Source organism: Camarhynchus parvulus, chromosome 6 (genome assembly GCF_901933205.1).
Source record: "Camarhynchus parvulus chromosome 6, STF_HiC, whole genome shotgun sequence".
NCBI classification, from domain to species: Eukaryota; Metazoa; Chordata; class Aves; order Passeriformes; family Thraupidae; genus Camarhynchus; species Camarhynchus parvulus.
Window position 1 is genome coordinate 5,948,411 of NC_044576.1, and position 18,414 is coordinate 5,966,824.

Genomic DNA, 18,414 nt, shown 5'->3' on the forward strand with positions numbered 1-18,414 from the left:
ACATGGTTATCTCTGAATGTCAGATAGTCATGAAATTCAACATAAATAGCATCAGTTGTTTGAATGACTTCATTAAGTGCATTTAGGGGACTGCCTCTTGCAGTCAGCTGAGGTTCTTCCTTTCAGTTCTGTGTGTCCTGGGTTAGCCCATAAAGAGATGCTGCAGTTAATGTTGAGAGAAAAGGACATGATTTCTCTATGGGTAATGTGAAGATTCAGATTTTGCTGGTGGAATTCACATAGAAATTCAGTCACATGAAATCTAAGAAGTCACAGAAAATTGTGTTACTTCAGATTAATTTGGTGTTAGTCATAGCTAAAATCATAATAACAAGACAAGTAAGTCCAAGAGCAGAAATAGGTAAAAGGGAAGAGGTGAGTGACAGAATACTGGCAGATGGGCACGGACCTAAACGATGACAATTTTAATGACTAGTCCAAAAATATAACAGTTCAAATGCTATGATCCACTGGAGGTGCTGGCTGGGTAAATGTCTGAAAAGACAGGCATCAAGCTGTATTTTTTGGGGAGTTGGATGAGAGTAGAAAAGATTTGTTAAGTTTGCCTGGAGGAGAAAGGATGTCTGATACTTCAAGGCAATTTCTGCACAAGTGATGGTACTCGGAGCCAGGAGTAGACCTAGAGAGCAGCAGCTTTGTGAGCTCCCCTGGCCGGCACACCATGTGAGGCCTGTGTGCTTTTCCTGTGCTGCTGGGGTACCTCTACCAGCTTAGTTCCACCTGAAAGGAATCTGCTCTGTGCTTGGGGGCTGCACAGTAAGTGGGGCATTCTGGCTTCAGAAGCACACTGCTACTCCAAACTGGAACACCAGTGTAATGGGAGGGGGCAGAGGGAGTACTCAGAATGTATTGTTTCATGTTACAGGTGCTGGCAGCACGGGGGGCTGAGAGCAGTGAAAGTCCAGAGGAGCAGGACACCAGAGGAGGTCACCAGGAGCTGTCATGCCTTATAAGCCCTGCAAGAAAGAGAAAGGGAGAATGATTCATTGGTTGATGCAAGCCTCTGTAGGTAAAGTTGGTGCATATCTGAAGTGTACTGTGATTTAGTATTTCAGGATGGATTGCCTTCTGACATATTGCCTGTGAAATTTTGATAAGGCTAGAAGCACTTTGTAGCACCAGCTCCATTAAGTGTGCAAAACTAATGCCCAACAGGCTTTTGATTGTGCTGTTTTTATGTATCTTTTTCTCAAGACATCCTGGAACACGCTTTGCTGAGTTGGAAGGCTTCCATGGTCATTGACACCAGTGCTATGAAATAGCATTGCTGCTAGCTGGCAGTTTACTCTGTAGAAAGATGCTTATCATTTTCAAAGACTGCTTTCCAAATGGAATCATTATGGTAAATGAACCCTTTAAAGCTTACTCTCACAAAACTGAATTCAGTTCAGGAGAGTGTTGATTCTTCAGTCTTTTGTGAGTCACTTCCACTGTAACATTCTCTGGAATCATTCATTTTTGGGTGTTTAAGATGACTGATTGGTAATGTGGAGTTACAGATTCAGAGGTATTTCCATGTTCCCTGTCAATGTGCCATTTCATACCATATTCTCACAGAGACTGTTATATAAAAGTACCATTTTACAGAGCGGGGGCACAGAGAGAATAAATGATGGAGATAAGTCTGTGTAAGGAAATATGTTGCAGAACTGCTGATCTTAGGCTTCCTCATGTTACAATATTTAGCCTTTGGACCAGCTCTCTTGTTCTGCAGCACAGGTTCATCCCCTTTGTGCTGCAGCTCTTGGTCACTCCATCCAGCATGGACAAAAAGGCTGCACAGCATTCAGGTGAGTCTGGAAGCTGATAGGATTCTTGGCTTTAGTGACAGCATTATGTCAAATAACGTGATGGTTAGCTGAGACAAATGTATTTAGTGCCTAAGTATAGTGTGTGTCTGTATGCCAGTACTTTGGAAACAAGGAAAGTAAAAAATATATGGTGAGCTTGTCAAAAACTGTTCTTCCTACAAGCACTGGGCACAGCACTGCCTTTTAAAGTTTGCTGAAATGATTTGCTGGTAAGATTTGGCTTGTGAAAGGCGATGAAATGCACCGGCACAACACAGACATCGTTACTAGATCTTATCAGCAGCTGTGAATACACATTTTAACAATGTTAAGATTTTCCAGGCCTCTTTCAAAATGGCTGTATGCCTCCCTAAATGTGCCCATTATCTGTCCAAGAGCAGTTGACTTTAATTGCTTCTGAGCAATATTTCCTCTAGTTATCTGAGAGGTTCCAAGGCAATCCAGAGAAGTCTGAATGGATTTCTACTTAGAAACTGCCCATATTCAATCGGTAAAGTATGTAGATTTTTTTCCCTTTGGGAAAGGCTGAAGAGGGCAATAGGTGCAGGATGTGGAGGGAAGTAGTGCTCTGACCCTACAGCATTTCTGCATGTTGAGTCAGGGAGTGACATTTAAACAATTCTCACTGCACCCAATATGAAAAACTGTAGAGCAGATCAAATTGCTGGCTGTGCTCTGAGAGAGATGAAGGGGAAAAAGATCAAGGCATCTGTCAATAGGTAGCCTCTTTTATGTTTTAGGTGTTGGAGCAGCTTACCAGCAAGCTAAATGGGTCTTGAGGGTCTTTTTTTCTTTCTTTTTTCTTTTCTTTCTTTGAGGTAATGAATGGCTCCGGACTTTCCATCTTTAGAGCTGGTGGTTTCCACACCACAGTGATTCAGCCAGCATGAACTCTTGACCAAATCCCACTTTGTTTCCTGGTTTTGTTTTTCTAAAATATTTTACATTTAGCAGGGCATAAAGGCCTCCCTACAATGTGACAGAGTAGGGAGGAGTGCAGTGGAGAGCAGTGGTCCTTCTACTGGTTAGCTTTCTAAGGACAGCTCACTATTCTTCTGGAAACTTTGCAACTGGAGCAATTAAAGGAATCACTGAATTTTGACTGAAATGCAGACTAAATTCTTACATGCTCCTGGCTTTGATGCTGTGTTTTATGTGGAATTTCCTTTGAGGGTTAATAAGGTCTGATTTTTATTTGAGAAATATGATCTGCCTGAAATGCTCTAAGTTTAATCAGTTTGTTATTGCATGGGAAAGTCATGTACATTTGTCTACTTGCAAGATAAATAGATTAGTATTGCCAATGATTTCAGGGGATAGGTTGTTAAAATAACATGGAGGGCCCTGTTCCTTTGCCTTGCTGGATGTGTTTTGGTGACTGAATTCTCTGGGCTGCCCTGTTTAGGGAACATGCTGGTGGCTATCCCTGTTACCTCATAAGTGGTAGGCTCAGTAAGGACTTAGAATAGCTTGGCTGTGGTGTTTTAAACATCAAGAGAGAGATGATAGACAGGAAATCTATAGCCTGGGAAAGCTACAAATGAGAGAACTGATACACTTAAAATTCAAACTTTTAAGTGTTAACTGACTTTCAGACTTTCATGCTCTGCAAAATCAGGCATTTCACTGAAGGAAAGCATTCCAAGCTGCTTTTGAGAAACCTGGTGTTTGCTTCAGGTGTCAGAGAATGTTGCTAAATTGACTTATTGAAAAGGATCCTTCAGAATACAGTGCTGTCACTGTATTAGGGTGTTATGGCCACAGGTGGGACTCAGTTGACACCTGAGCCAGCACAGGCAGCTGTTCAAGCTGTGCATTGTCCCAGATTAGTCAAGGCATAAATGCTCTGCTCCGTTATAGCCTCCTGTCCCTCCCAGGGAAAAGGAGTTTCCAGGGCAAGAGCCCAGGCCTTGTGTGATCCAAGCTGGTCCAGCTGGTCCCCCCCAGCCTGCTGAGGACCAAATCCCCATCTTGAGGACCCTGGTGAAGCTGTGACCATACCAGCTGCTTTCTCTTGGCTCCTGCCAAAGGCCTCTGGCTGCCCATTTGTCTGTGTGTAAGAGCATCTTCAAGCCAAGAAAATGTGAATAATCTTGCCCAGCTTCTTGGCATTTCTTGGCATGGAGTTAACCTTATGACTCTGAAGGAGGTTTCAGAGGACATGCATTAACCAGGGATCCAGTGGTTCTGGGTGTGAGTGAGGCATGAATGATAAGAGCATGGTTAGATAGGTTGATAGGCAGGAAACTGGTAGGAGACAACACCTCTGCATGAGGATGAGGAGTTACTGCTCCCCCTGAGGGTCAGGGGTGAGTAGGTAAAGAAATGTTGATCTTCATATGTGAAACTGCCCTGGGGAAGGGAGGAGCCAGGGGCTGGTCTATGGAAGTTTGACATGAGGCTGGGACAGATCCAGGGGTTTAAAAAGATATTGAGAGAGACTGGAGGGGGCCTTGGGGTCTGTGGTTGAAAGAAGGGCACCATGCACTACAAGACTACAATACAATATATACTGTTCAGTACCCACTTCCCCTATAAGCAGGAGAGAGATTCCTGTGTGGATCTGCAGTTTTGAAAGCATCTATTTATTTTGTATACCTCCATGATTAGGAGGCAAATTTAGGGCTTATCTACTTGGGGAAATCCCTGTAAAATAGGTTGGGTGTGAATTTACAGCCTACTTAAGACCCAGAATAAATGCAGTGTAAATTCACACTTCAGCTTACTTCACAGGAGCTCCCCCGCAGAAACAAACCCTCAGAGTCACCTCTGTACCTCAGTCTGGTGCTAAAAGTGAGTGGAAGCTTTTCAAAATGTGGGCCTCCAGTTCCATTTTTATAGCTGGGTTTTTCTGTCTCCTGGGGCTTTTTGCAGCTGCTGTAAATCACTGTTGCTCTGCTGAGGTTGGAGAAGCTGGGCCAGCCTTGCACTGCTCAGGATCTGACCCTTTGCCTCAAGTAACCTTTTATTATCAATTGGCCAGAGGGCATTTTCCTTTTTACTGGCTTCATTATTAAGCTTGTTCATTCACTCCCACCACTACCGATGTCTTTTTTTCTCTTTTTCTCCCTGTGAATTTTATGTTGTGTCTTTCCTCCCATGTAGTTTCCTAATAGTGAACTAGTGACAGAGTGGGCAGCTGGTATTTAATCTTGTGGCTGGAGAGGTCAGGGTGTTTTTGATACAGACAAATACTCCATTACAGTAAACTCACAGAAAGTTTCCTTTTCAACCTGAAAGGAGAAGGAAATGCATTCTCCACCAATGGGCTTTCACGAATTACTTCTGTGAGCTGAACTTATACTAAAGGCCAGTTTGGTAATGTTTTATGAGCAAGGGGAAAAAAAGAGGAAGACAGATTTTTTTTTCTTTTTTTTTGCTGAGATTTGGCTTGAGTCTTGGCTCCTTATCAGATTAGAGTCCTGCAGGGAAAATAACAACCCTTTGCACTGTGAGTTGTTGAAGAAATGGCTATTACTGATGTGTAGCTGAAAGAGCATATGGATTCAAGTCTTAGAGTTCTCTCTGGTTTTGGTGTTTGGCTAAACTTGCTTCTTGTCAGGAAAAGCTAAGTAATAAGGCAAATATACAGCACAATATATTTCTTGCTGTACTATATGGCAAGACTAAAAAGACTGCCCCTGACTATTTTATGGCACTTTAATTTAAATTTATTCGACTGCTGCTGGCTATACACAGGAGTGTAATCTTGTAATCCATGGATGGCTATAGGTACACAGTATTGCAGTGTTCCCTGTGCATGGAGTAATTTGACATAAAATGTGCTTTCTGCTTCTCAAGGGAGAGGCAAATATAACATCATGTTGTCTTACTGTTCACTACTTGGACTTGCCTGAGTTGCCCTTTTTTAGAAAGGGCTGAAGGTATAGAAAATGCAAGATAATAAATATTTATATCCCAAACATAACATGTTATCATAAAGCATTAATTTTTGAAGACATTAAATTATTCTTTCTGCCTAATTACTTGATTTGTGGCACCAGCGTGCTTAAATTTGTTTCTGTGGTAACCTGAGTTATTTTATGACTCTTTCTTCTACAGAAAATTTAGTATTGCTTTGCTGATTTCCTCTTTAAATGCAGCCAAAAATCCTATTTGCTAAATTAAGAAAACAATAATTGGAATGAAAGCATGCATTACCTTGCATTGCCTGGGCTGTTTGATTGTTGACTTTGACACGTGCTGTCAATTCCTAAACCACATATTTTTGTTAAAAAGGTACTCTTTCATTTTCCCAACTCTTCTGGCATTAAACCTGTATAAAAAAATAGACTGAAGTGTAGTAAAAAGTTTGGTTAATTTAAATGTGGGAGCAGTTGAAAAATGTTATTTGAAAGATAACTTTGAGGTTGAAGCTGTTCTATTACTGGAATGAACATGGCAAGGTCAGATGCAGACCAAGTGAAAAGAAAGTCAATTGATGTGATGTGTTGGCACACATTTCTGGTAGGTGTAAGTCACGACTGTTGCATACTCTTGATAGTCTTCTCCCATCGTTCATAGACTGATTTGTATTATTTATGATGTACTTGCAGGGAAGAAACTGTCCTCCTGCTACTCTTGCTTTGTGGTGTGTCTATCCACAGCACATACACAACTGGGTCTAGACAGTCTGGTTAGCTTATAAGCCTTGGAAGTAGGATCTTACAAGGAGTTGTACAGGACAAAGTGCTGTAAGTAGTGCTCTTAAAGCATTCAGCTTATATTGCCTAATAAGCATATTTCAGTTGGTGGCATAGACTTCAGTGTGACTGATCTTTCAAAAGCTGGTTGATGAGGAATATTGTCATGAGCATCAGAGCCCAGTGGAGCAGGCAGTTCCTGGCTACCTGATGCTGTGTGCTGACTCAAACAGAAACCCTTTTTCTTTCCAGATGTTGCTGACGTAGACATTTGCTCTTCTGCCTCAGCCACAGGGTAGGTACAAGCTGTGCCCAGGCAGATCAATATCTCACTGCCATTGTAGTCTCTATGCCAAATCTATGTGTAAAGACATCTCAATGGCTCTGGTCAAAATTCCCATGTGAAAGGAATAGTTAGGGTTTTTCAGAGGGAGAACAATCCACAAGTCAGAGATCAGGGAAGTGTTAAATGAAACATGATGTATGTCACTTGCAGTCTTCATACCTACAAGAAGTTTTTTCAGAGCCTGACTGTGCTGTATTTCATCTAGCTACCTGCTTTGTGTGTTTAGAATGAGAATCCATAAAATCCCATTCCCTCCAGGAGATCGAGGGACATGTCACACCACACAGCTGGAAGTTCCAGAGCTGGTCAGACTTGATCCAGTGCCTGGGCCTGTTCCAGTGGACCTTGAGCATCCCTCTCATGGGCATGGCAGCTGCTCTGGGAACACTGGAGCACAAGGTCTGTGCATGTAAATATTGTGCTTCTGTATGATGTAGTGGATCCCAGCTCTTGCTGAGAGAAACCTGGCAGCCTGTCCTGCCTGTGTACCCCCACAGAAGCTTTGAAACCAGCAGGAGAGTCTATCTGCTTTCCCACTGGCAGAGCCTTGTTCTTCCCTGCCACTTGCCCAGAAGTGCAGCTTGGGCCCAAGCAGACTCACTGGGAGGTTTAAAAGTACTTTAAAAGCCAAGCAAAGGATATAAATCAAAGCTGTGATGAAAGCATGAGGTTACAGGTGTTTGTCTGGACAGCAAGTTTCATGCAGGAGACCAGGATCATGCAGAAGGAATCTCATGACCTGGTTTCTGGACCCTTGTATCAATCACCTAATTTCTTTTCTGACTGAAAACATACACAGCATGTGAACTGGCAGTGGCCTTCATATTGGGCAGATGAGTGACACACATCTACACACAGGCTGTGGCACACTTGAGTTTCATGTGGAACAGCTGTTGACTTCTACAGGAACTGCTGCTTTGTTACTGTAATTAATACTAGTGTGTTTGGATTACTGCTTTCATTGTATCTTTGTAAGATTATTGTGTCAAGAAGCCACAGTCCAAGTTCCTTTTTTATTTGCCTTGACCATTGCCAAGGGTACATGAAAAGACAAGGCCATTCAGGTAGGCTGTATCTTATCCTTCTTGAGCTGTCTGGAGGCCAGGTCTGTATTCTAAGCAACAGGTATGGGCACTCTTGTGTGTCTCCTCTTCGCTGAAGGTGGCCAGAGTGATTCATTATGGATTTAGGAGAGTGAATCATACAGCAGCACTGCCTGTCTCTGTTGGTGCTGGAGAGAGCCAGGACAATTAGCTAAGCCTAGGCATTAACTCTAGGCTAAAGGGGTGTGCATTTCTTGCTCAGAGCCAGGGAAGTATAAGTTTGAGTTCCAATTAGCAGTATTTAAATGCAAATGAGCATAAAAAGAGCCTGGAGTGCTGCATGTCTGCAAAGGCATCTGTTGCCCACAGACAGATCGATTTGCTGCAGATGCTTGAGCATACTGCATATGCCCAGAGCTCCTCTTTGCCATGTCTTCAGTGAGCATCTCTTGTGTGATCAGACACAGAGAGATGTTCCCTTCTGCTGACTCTACAGGGGCAGCTGGAACTTGTGGCAGGATGTGCATTGGGAACTAGGTTGGACATGTCTTAAAGCCTAGTAGAAGGTGCTGGTAGAGTTCAAATATTAGAAACCTCTCTCCTAGTTTCTTTTGCCAGCAGTATGTCTAGGTCAGGTAGAGGCTGGAGGAGAGAGAAGTGTACTGGTGTGAAGATGCTCTGCACTGAAAGTTTGCTCCCCTCCTTCTGGGATACATCAACACCTCTTAGGTCAACGTTGCTTCATTCATTCACCAAGCAAAGAAGGGACCACCTCAGAGTTAGAAACCTTTTATGTTGTTAGCATGGGGCAAAAAAGGCGTGTTATAATTGCACATTGGAATATGATTATAGTTGTATCCTTACAGTTTCTGGAAGATCTCTCTTTCTCTGAGAAGAAGATGGCCGCTGTGAGTCTTATTGCACTGTGATTAAATTATTTCTACTGGACAGTGTGAAAAACAAATCAGAGTCTTAGATACCATCTCTTGAAGAGAATGAATCTGGATTCAGTGCAGCTGGATGTAGAAAGCTGAGGCCTAGCAACAACTACAGGGAGCAGTTACTATTCCAGTTGTCCTTCTTCATCTTCTTTTTATAGGTATGTAAATATGGTCTTAGATTATCTGATTTATCTAGTTCAGGCATGTTTTAGTTTTAGGGTTGGCATTCAAATCTAAGACTTCTTCTGGAGATACTCTGAATTATTTCATAATTATGAGAAATCCTGGGGAGGTATCTCAGTGTTTACAGAGGAATATCTTGCTTTACCACACTCCAGATATATCAACACAGCCAAATCTCCTTCTAGTATGTTATAATTTAATTAGCTCCACTTCTTGAGTCATAATCTGTTTCTCTGGGGCTGAAGCACACACACACACACACACACGCACACACGCACACACACACACACATAAAAGACAAAAAGTAAAATGTGAAGAAGTAATTGTGATCTTTGCTACTTGGATTTGGTACCATCTGTTAACGTGACTACTTGTAAAGTCATTTTCTAATTTGTTGAATTGGAGTTTCATGGCATGGATAATATTTCCTTTCATTGTGAAGCCATCAGATGTATCTTCCCTGAGAAAACCATCCTACCAGTCTGAGATCTGGGACATAACTCTCTCCTGCTCAAAATTGTCCAGCTTCTAAAATGCAGCAGCACAGTTTACTGTAGGTGAGCATCTAGCCCATAATATCCTTCAAGGGCAAATTCTAACTGGGCAGTGAGCCAAAATGTCGTCCTAGAGGACCAGATGCCATGAAAACCTTGGCAGAGTTTCCCCAGATGTGCCAGATGCATCTTGACTTCTAAACCACAGATCTTTCTTTGTCTTCTCAAGAATATTACTTTACTATTAACTTGCTCTATTTACCCCTTTGTTAGAAGGGTTGATATTTCTGATTTTTCATCCTCTTTTTCACTACCTCTGTCTTCCAAAAAACAAAGTCTTGGAGGGATTTCAAGAGTTGATATTTCCAAAGCTGGCCAGCCTGTGCCTTGGAGGTGTTTGTAGCTGTTGAGTGCTTCAAAGGTGCCTCTCACATTGGAACAACATCACATACAGAGATTTCTGTGCTCACCAGGGCTGCTGGGTAGTCTGGTCCCATGGCTGGGGTGAAAGTGTTAGATTGCTACACCAGCATCTGTGGGATTCCCAAGCAATCCTGCTGTGGAAAAATAGGATTTGATCAGCCTCTCCTCATATCAGTTCCTCCTGGACTTCCCCCAGCTCACAGGTCCCTGAGATCAGTGGTAGTTACTGATCCCAGCAGTGTGGTTTGTTAGACTGGCTGCTCCAGGGCAGTCTGTCTCTCTGTTATTCCTCACTCTGTTCTTACAGTCATTCACTTTAACCCTCTGCAATTTCCATCTTCTGATGCTTCACTATCAGCTTTTTGGAAGATTTTCCTGGAGTGTCCACTTTTCCACATGTTGGTTACCACTTCTCATGCTTTTCTAGTTATTCTCACGGGTGTGCCGAGTCATGGCACCAGGTATGACAACTCTGTCCTCTGTCACTGTTAGCCAGCAGTCACATCTCACTCAGCTTGCCCTTACAAGCTGCTGAGGCTAATGGCATCAGGCTAATGGCAACATTTTCTGGTCCCGTTTTCTTTTTGGGTCATGTGGTGATCAAGAAAGAGCAGAGGAAGTATAAAACAGTTAAATGAGATCAAGGTCTCTCCTGTAACCTGCACAGAGAGTAACCACTGTTCTCCTAGAAAAGGAACAGAAAATAGCAGCTCGTGTCACTCTGTGTAACAGTGGTTGCAAAAAGAATGGGAAATGGTGCACTTCCCTCATGTCTTCCACAGCTTCAGGAGTAGATGAATGACAATTTTTGGTTCCTTCTCCTCAGAGTGAGGAATGGATGACTAATATCATTGTGACTGATGCCATCTAATTGGCTCAAAAGAATTTTCTGGTGGTTCTCATGATTAGCATCACTTCTCATCATGTGCAAACCATTGCAGAGCAAAGACCTCCATTTGAACTGTCATGGTATGAAGAAGATGTAAAAGTACTGGGTTTCTGAAGCAATTCAATGTATATAAAGTATGTATGAATCAGTATTCTGATCTTCCTGTGCAGCAAGTCATGATGACTGATCTATTTCTACAGTTGCTAATTATATTATGTTAAAAAATACTTGCTGTTCAAGTGACTTTTATGCAGAAATTCTGTGAGATTGAAATTTAAGGAAGACTTGCCAGGAGGGTACTACTGAAATACTTTGCTTTGAGTCAGTTTTATCCATTTCAAAACAGTTTGTTGAGCTGGGTTGCTGTGTGTTACTTAATATTGAATCTGAGCCATTTGTGTGAACTGCTGTGGTATTTTTGGGACAGGAAGCATTGTATCCTGATTATTTCTTACAGCCACTCCCATCTCTGCATTATCTAACCAAGGGTGTGTTGCAATTTCTCCTCTTACCTACTGTAGTGCTGGATCATGGGAAAAAGCTTGGACAGAGAGGCTTACTTTAGACAGATGAGACAAACTGAAGGCAAACTGGGTCAGATCAAAATATTTTGCTTTGGTTCAGCTCACAGAAATTAAAGTGTTTCAATTCAGGAATACCAAACCACTTCATTTTTAAATCAAAAGTGTGGAAATAATATATTTGGGACTTGCTAATGTCGTACTTTGAAGGCAGGGATGTGAATTTCTCTCAGGTGTTGAAGAAATAGAGGTCTATCACAGTGCAGCCTTCACCAGCCTAGTGAAAAAGGGACTTTATGCTCAGTTTGAAAGAGGTCAGTGCAAAGGTTTAAAGGAGTGACTATTACAGCAGCATCTTTGGAAGGTTAAGAAGGCAACATCAGTACAAATATGGGAAAAGGACCTGACATTGTAGCAATAGAGTCAAATTAAATATTTCATAGATCTGTTAGAAATTTGCTGGGATCAGTCTCAGGACTGGAGCATTCATACAGCTCATTCTGTACAGACAGGCTTGGAGAAATGGAGAAGTGTTATCCATGCTTGTCCTGAAGTTGTGGAATAACGAAGGACAGACTTGTCTGGGTGAGGATAGAAAGAGAGCAGAGCCTCTTTGACAGGTAGGTTTCATTTAAGCCACCTGCCTGGGACAAGTGGAAAGATGCTTTTGACCATCTCTTGGAAGCACTTATTAGTGGAAAAGGGATACTTTATGTGGATATTGCTTGGAAAGGCAGTATGGCAAAACCCCCTTAATGTATCACCTTGGTAGGATATATTGAGGCAGCTCTGTTTCATGAGGTAGAAGTTATTAGGGAGATACTTCAACTGAGTTTTACCAGGGAAGATTTACTTGTTCACAGCATCACAGAATGGTTTGGGTTGAAAGGGACCTTTAGAGGCCATCAAGCCCAAGCCCCCTCTGTGAGCAGAGACATCTACAACTAACTCAGGTCACTCAGAGCCCAGTCCAGCCTGACCCCGAATGTTTCCAGGGATGGTGCATCCACCACCTCTCTGGGAAAACTCTATCATTGTTCCACTATTGTTCCTGTAAAAAATTACTTCCTTACATGCAGTCTAATTCTGACTTCTTTTAGTTTAAAAACATCACACCTTGTCCTATCCTACGGGCTTTGCTAAAAAGTTTGTCCCTATCTTTTTCACAAGTCGCCTTTAAGTATTCTAAAGAAGGAAGTGTTAATGAAGTTGGGAATCCACTCAAGAAAGAGATTTTGATTCCTGGACAGATAGTGGGACAGATTTGTCAGGCAGTTTGTATGGACTTAAATTGTAAAATGATTTTAAAATGTAATTTCCAGGAGTAATTAATATTTAACTAATGGAATTTCTCAGTTTATAGGGCAACTAGTATGCAGTAGATATCATATATATAGATAATCTGATCTTGGTATATCTCTTGATCTTGGCTTTCAATATCTTTCCTTCATTATATTCTCTGACTCTGCTACCAGTCAAAATCTGGGGGATAAAACTGGGTAATTTGACCCAGTCAAAATTGCCTGCTTGGACAAATACGAGGTGATAAAGTGAAGAAACACAGCTCAAGTGCTAGGAAAATGTTCTCTAATTGCACAAGTAGTAAAATCTTGGCATAGATTACTTAGGGAGAAAGTGGCATATCCTTGTCTGAATTTTTGCGAGAAAAGGTGTGATGAATGTTTTTCAGAGATGGTCTAAGTTATTTATTCTGTTTTAGAGCAAGGAAAGAGGTTAAACAATCCCTTCAGGTCGCTTCTAGGCATGAGTTTTTAAGATTCTCTTAAGTGGGCACTTTGGGGTCTTTTAAGATCGCTGCTTCTTGGGTGAGGTCAGCACAAGGATAGACATTGTACTGTGGAAATTTTCCTTAGGGCAGATGGTCATGCAAGAAAAAGTTGTGGGTTTTACTGAAAAGAATGATTCTTTACCTGCTCTCCAGAACTTCAGACAAGAATGCCCTGCCTCCCAGGTTGAAATACTGTGCATCAGATGGTATAAGCATTCCTGGAAGCTACAACAGATTATGTGGAAGTGTTAAAGTGTTTTTGCATGAACATAATTTTTATTGAAGAGTTGTGCTCCAATGATGAGGAATGAAGGAAGGGCATGTGATAGAAATGTGCAGTGTAAACAGCTCACATGGCTCCTAGCAATTGCATGGTTTTAATTGGATAACCGATCATGAACTGTGTTTGTAAAAATTATTCAGCAGTTTCAAAAACCACAAATATTTAGGAAAGCCGTGCCTTTCTGGAGGCACCTGGCAACTAGATAAAGAACCAAAGTCCATTAATAGATGAGTCATTGCTTCTATGTCCTTGCCTGAGATACCCACATAAACTCTCACTGGCTTCAGCAGGTGGTGTGGTCACATTAAAGGAGAGTGTGGTCTCTGGGCCAGGTTCTGGCCTGACTTCAGGGTCACACTGATTTGTTGGTGATTTTAAGCAAACAGAGAGGAAAGAGTACCTCAACTGACAAGGTTCATTAGCACTCCTCTTTCTCCCCTTCCTCTTCTCATCCCATCCCTCTCATTGCTTCTTCTGTTCCTTGTAGGGCCAGGGATTTGCTGTCCTTTTTTCTGGGTGGTGACCACATGGCCAATGTCTCTGCAAAGCCCTGACTTGCTGGTGATAGCCACAGAACTTCATGGCCATCATGGGTTTCTTCCAGACTACCCTGTCCTTGCTACAGGGATGATTGTTGCTTATGAAGCAGGGTCTGATTTGCAAATAAAGAACTTTCAGTAGTTCTCTGTATTTTATACTGAGTTACAGAAGTACTGATCTAGTTGACTACACGGATTTGCAACCAGCAGCTCAGCAGCTGCTTCATGAACCATCCTTCCAGGAGGGGAACATCACAAAGATGGGTGAGTTGGATGCTGAGGAGTGGGATTTGGTCTAGTCATCCTAAGAGAAATCCTCCCCAGTTGTGAGTCAAAGCCTGCTGTCTCTTGCCTGAGATAAGGGGAATCTCCCAAGGGCCACTAATCTTGCACGATCTCATCGCTTGAGATCAAACATCATGATATTGGGTCATTAGATGCTTCTAAAAGTGCATGCAAACCTCATTCAAAATCCCATATAGCTCTAGCCAAAACACAAGCCAAATCATGATCCAAATAACCTCCTCCTCAGCCCACCTTCGTTGCCGTTCTGTTTCAGTGGCAAATGCAGCACAGAAAAGATGCCTGAATGCTTAATTCAGAAATTTACTGTTTAAGGCATTACTTGTATGAACACCAGCGTAACACATAGAATACCAATGCCCTAAATTTAGTAGTTTAGTCTGAGTCATTTTCACTATGTGGGAGGGCTGTGAAGACACTCCACAGAGTGGAGAAACTTGCTGGTGGTGTCTGTCCAATGAGATTTTTTTTTTAAAAGTCAGAACACAGCAGAACTACGGATATGTTTGTGAGTAAAATGCAGTTTAGTTGCAAGCTCCAGCACAGGAGAGGGGCGGTGTTGCTCTCCACCCACTTCAAAAGCTGAAGTCAGGTTTGACTGATATGTATCTCTGACACTGAAATAGGTACAGGATTTTTCATGACAGCAACACACAGACAGAGGTAAACACTCTGGCTGCGTGATTTGGAGGGACATGGTGTAATCCCCAGATTTGTCTGTGCAATTACATCTTATTTTCAGATTTCCTAGTGATAGCAGCTGAGTTGATACAATCCTACATATAACCAACCAGCAGGCAAAAGTGATCCCTGGGTTCATTCACTGAGGGGTCCCACTGAAGACCAGGTGACTTTTGCCACATGAGTGATCCAGCAGGACTAGAGGTACACCCACAGCCTTTGAAACAGATGTGGCCACGAGTCATTAGGTGTGGATGAGAAGGAGGCATTTGGACTTGGTATTCTGAACTGGTAACACCTTCCTGCCAGTCTGGGTTTTATTCTTGCTCCATTAGCCTTTCTGCATGAATGCAGCTGATTTGAAGTTGATACAAATTAAGCAATTCCATTTTGGACATTCTTCCTAGGACCCTGTGGAATGAAGCTGCTCCTCTCCTCAAATGAAAACCTAACTTCAGTGCCTTATTTTAGTCAGAATTGATAATGTTTTTATTTTGAATATAAGTTAGTTCTAGCTCAACCCCTGCTGTCTGTGTTGAGAGATGAAGCAAGCAGAGATAAAGGATGTTTTCATGCACTGTATCCTGTCTGATATCAACCATGGCAGATGTGTAAACATACTCAGACTTGACCCTATACCCTGATTCTCATGAGTGGTGCCTCAGAGGTCAGGGCCTGCTCACAGAGACTGGAGGATTGGTTGTGGTGGTGTGTTTAATGCCAATGAGATGAACTCTTCCTAGAGAAACTCCAGTAAAATCAAAAGCTTGTTAATAAGAAAATTAGTTAGCAGCTATCCTAAACAAAGCAAAATGCCAGACAGAACCCTGTTCTGCTATTTGTTCCCATGCTGGCATTTAGCTGCCAGGAAAGACCAGTCTTATAAACGTGAAATCATATCCATGGCAACATGCAAGCCATGTTTAACTTTGCAGCATGTTAAAAGGTACATTAAAAAAAAAAGTATTTTACTGTTGAGAATAGCAATTATGACTTTTAACTCGGCTATTTTAACCCAGCCTGAGAATGTTGAGTAGTGAGGGTAAGGGCCAGAGGCACAGCTTGTTCCTCAGAGCACTTGTTGCTAGACATTCCCAGAAGGTATTATTGCTTAAATACAGCTTGTGTTTTCTTTTCCCAGATTCCTTTAGCAAGGAAGATATGACAGGTTGTGATATTGGACTGCAGCGGAGTTCCACCAGTGCTGTTCTACCCTTCATGAGTGAGCACTGCTGGGCTGTGCAGCTGGCAAGCTCATGCCATTTTTCTGGGTGAGTACTGGATTCAAGGAGCCTGCTTTGTGGTATAGCATCCTGGGATTATAAACACCCTACTCAGGTGTTGTTTGGTGGCTCCTGCATCGTGCTAAAAAGCAGACATTGCTCACAGAGTAGGAGAGCAGCTGAAGTGGGGAGTAGACTGAATTAGTGTCTGGGCTTGAAAATGTATTGGGAAAAGTAACAGAAAGATCCCAACTTGGAGCAAAAGCTGAAGCTGAAAACTGCAGATGGTTTTCTTGTCTGTACGATAATGTCAAACCCAAAAAAAGGGAGTTTTCACACTCTGTTGTCTGTTTAGCACAAAGTGAAAATTATGTACTGGAAAATGGAGCCCCGTGTCTAGGGAAAGCAGCTCTGACTGTGCCTATACAATACCACACAGGGCTTTTTTGGAAGTTGGGCTTGACTGCTTTGCAGAGGTCTCTGAAGCCTTGAGCTCTGAAGCCTTATTTGCTGTGGAATGAAGGGAGGGAAAAGGAGCAATGGGATGTGTCCTCAGTAGTTTTTATCTATTAGCAGCTTCATGATAATGCCATTCAGAGTGAATAGTGCTAGGAATCTCCTCTAAAAACCAGAAGTTTCACCTCTAAGGGCAGCAGAACAGCCCGTGTTGGTTGTGAGGACAGTGCCAGAGGTCACAATGGCTACAGCTGGATTTCAAAAGGCATGGTGGAAAAGAAGAACAGGATGTTCTGGTAGCTACTGTCATGTGTATCTTGAAGCAAAAGGGCTGGTAGATGCAGTAACCTGAGTGTCTGGCTCTGAAAAGACAGCATCATCTTGGAAGAACACACATGTATTTGCTGTCTTCTGTAGCTCTTCATCATGGTTCTGGTTTCTCTCTTCTCCTTTTTAGTGCACGGAACTGAGGCAAAGATGGTACAAGGTGCACTTCCTGTAGAAATTTAACAGCATATATATTAGCATTTACCTCTCTTTACAGAAAAATGGAGGTAATGTATCAGTACAACCTGTCCCCTCACTTTTAAGGAGAATCTCAGAGCTGTGTCTAGCTGGACAAGGAGGGTTGGACTGTGCTGTACCTTTCCACTTTTGTGTAAAGTGGATACAGGTGGTTTGTTCCAGCAGGATGAATGATTTGACACTGTACCTCAGTTACTGGAAGTGCTGTGTACAGTCTGAAGAAGTGTCTGAGATGCCTTGCTAATAAGCTGTCTGCATGTGGTGTGAGGGGAGAGAGGTAAAGCACAAGGCAGTACCAGAATAGCATCCTGGAGGCCTGAATCCACAGTAACTCTTCCATGGGACTCCAGTGAGAGTCGCCTGTTTCATAGTCTTTTGAAGTACTTTATCTTCAGGTACCTAAAATGAGAGCCAAGGAGCCTGAAGTACCTAATTTTGATAAGAAAGTTACTTTTGTTTGTGGGAAGTTTCCTGAAAGGACTTCAGGAGTTATTCTGCAGTGAACTTTGCATTCTGCCTTGGGTGGTGGTATCCCTTGTAGAGTATGTGTTACTCAGTCTGTGGAGTTGTCTATACAAGGCATATTGCTGTAGCCCTGTGGGTGCTTTGGCCTTTGCTCTGGATCTTGGCTTTAGTCATGCAACTCTTCTTTTGCAGGATGTTGGTATCTTTAGATCTGTCTGCTGGGTTCTTCCTGCTTTCATGCTGAAGAGTGTGTGGGAGAAGGTGGCCAGGAGTATAGTGTTGGAACGACCTTTTACTGATGGAGGCACAGTGGTGGTGAGTGCTGCCAACACACTCTGGCAGTGGATGCATCTATTTCAGCAAAGCTGTGCCTTCTACTGTTCTAGTGCTCAATCTTGTGCAGCAGGAGAGAAATAGTACTTGCAGAAGCCTGGGTTGGAGGGCAGTGGGGTGTGTGACAGCTGTGCAGGTGGACACCCCAAGTGGGGGTGCCATGTGAGCCATGGGTTTAACCCCTCTCATTCTAGTATACATAGCCCCACATCTGCCCATGTAGCTGGGATGTCTCCTGCTGCTGTCACTTCTTGGGGAATCCTCCTTTAACAGGTCCTTGAGCACTGGCTAGAACTGTGGCACCCATTGGGGCACACTGGGACTCAGAGACCCCATTCACATGAGGACTTTCCCTTAATCTTAGCAGACCTCAGCAAGACCTCCAGCACTTAGATCCTGACCTCAGACCAAATGGCTCTGTCAGGTATCCTTGAGGAGAATTTGATAGAATTTTCCTCATTTCATCCTTAAGTGCCCACTGGTGGTCTCTTCTTCTGAAGAG

At 42.7% G+C, this 18,414-nt stretch overlaps 1 protein-coding gene across 1 annotated transcript in view; it reads left to right on the plus strand.

Moving 5' to 3' along the window:
- The first annotated feature begins 738 nt into the window (after nucleotides 1–738).
- RTKN2 (rhotekin 2) overlaps nucleotides 739–18,414 on the plus strand; it is a 171,985-nt gene continuing 154,309 nt past the window's right edge. Inside the window, exons 1-3 of the mRNA XM_030950906.1 lie at nucleotides 739–1,030; nucleotides 16,052–16,181; nucleotides 17,772–17,894. The gene's annotated coding sequence lies outside the window, so the exon portion shown is untranslated. The remainder of the gene's footprint in view (nucleotides 1,031–16,051; nucleotides 16,182–17,771; nucleotides 17,895–18,414) is intronic.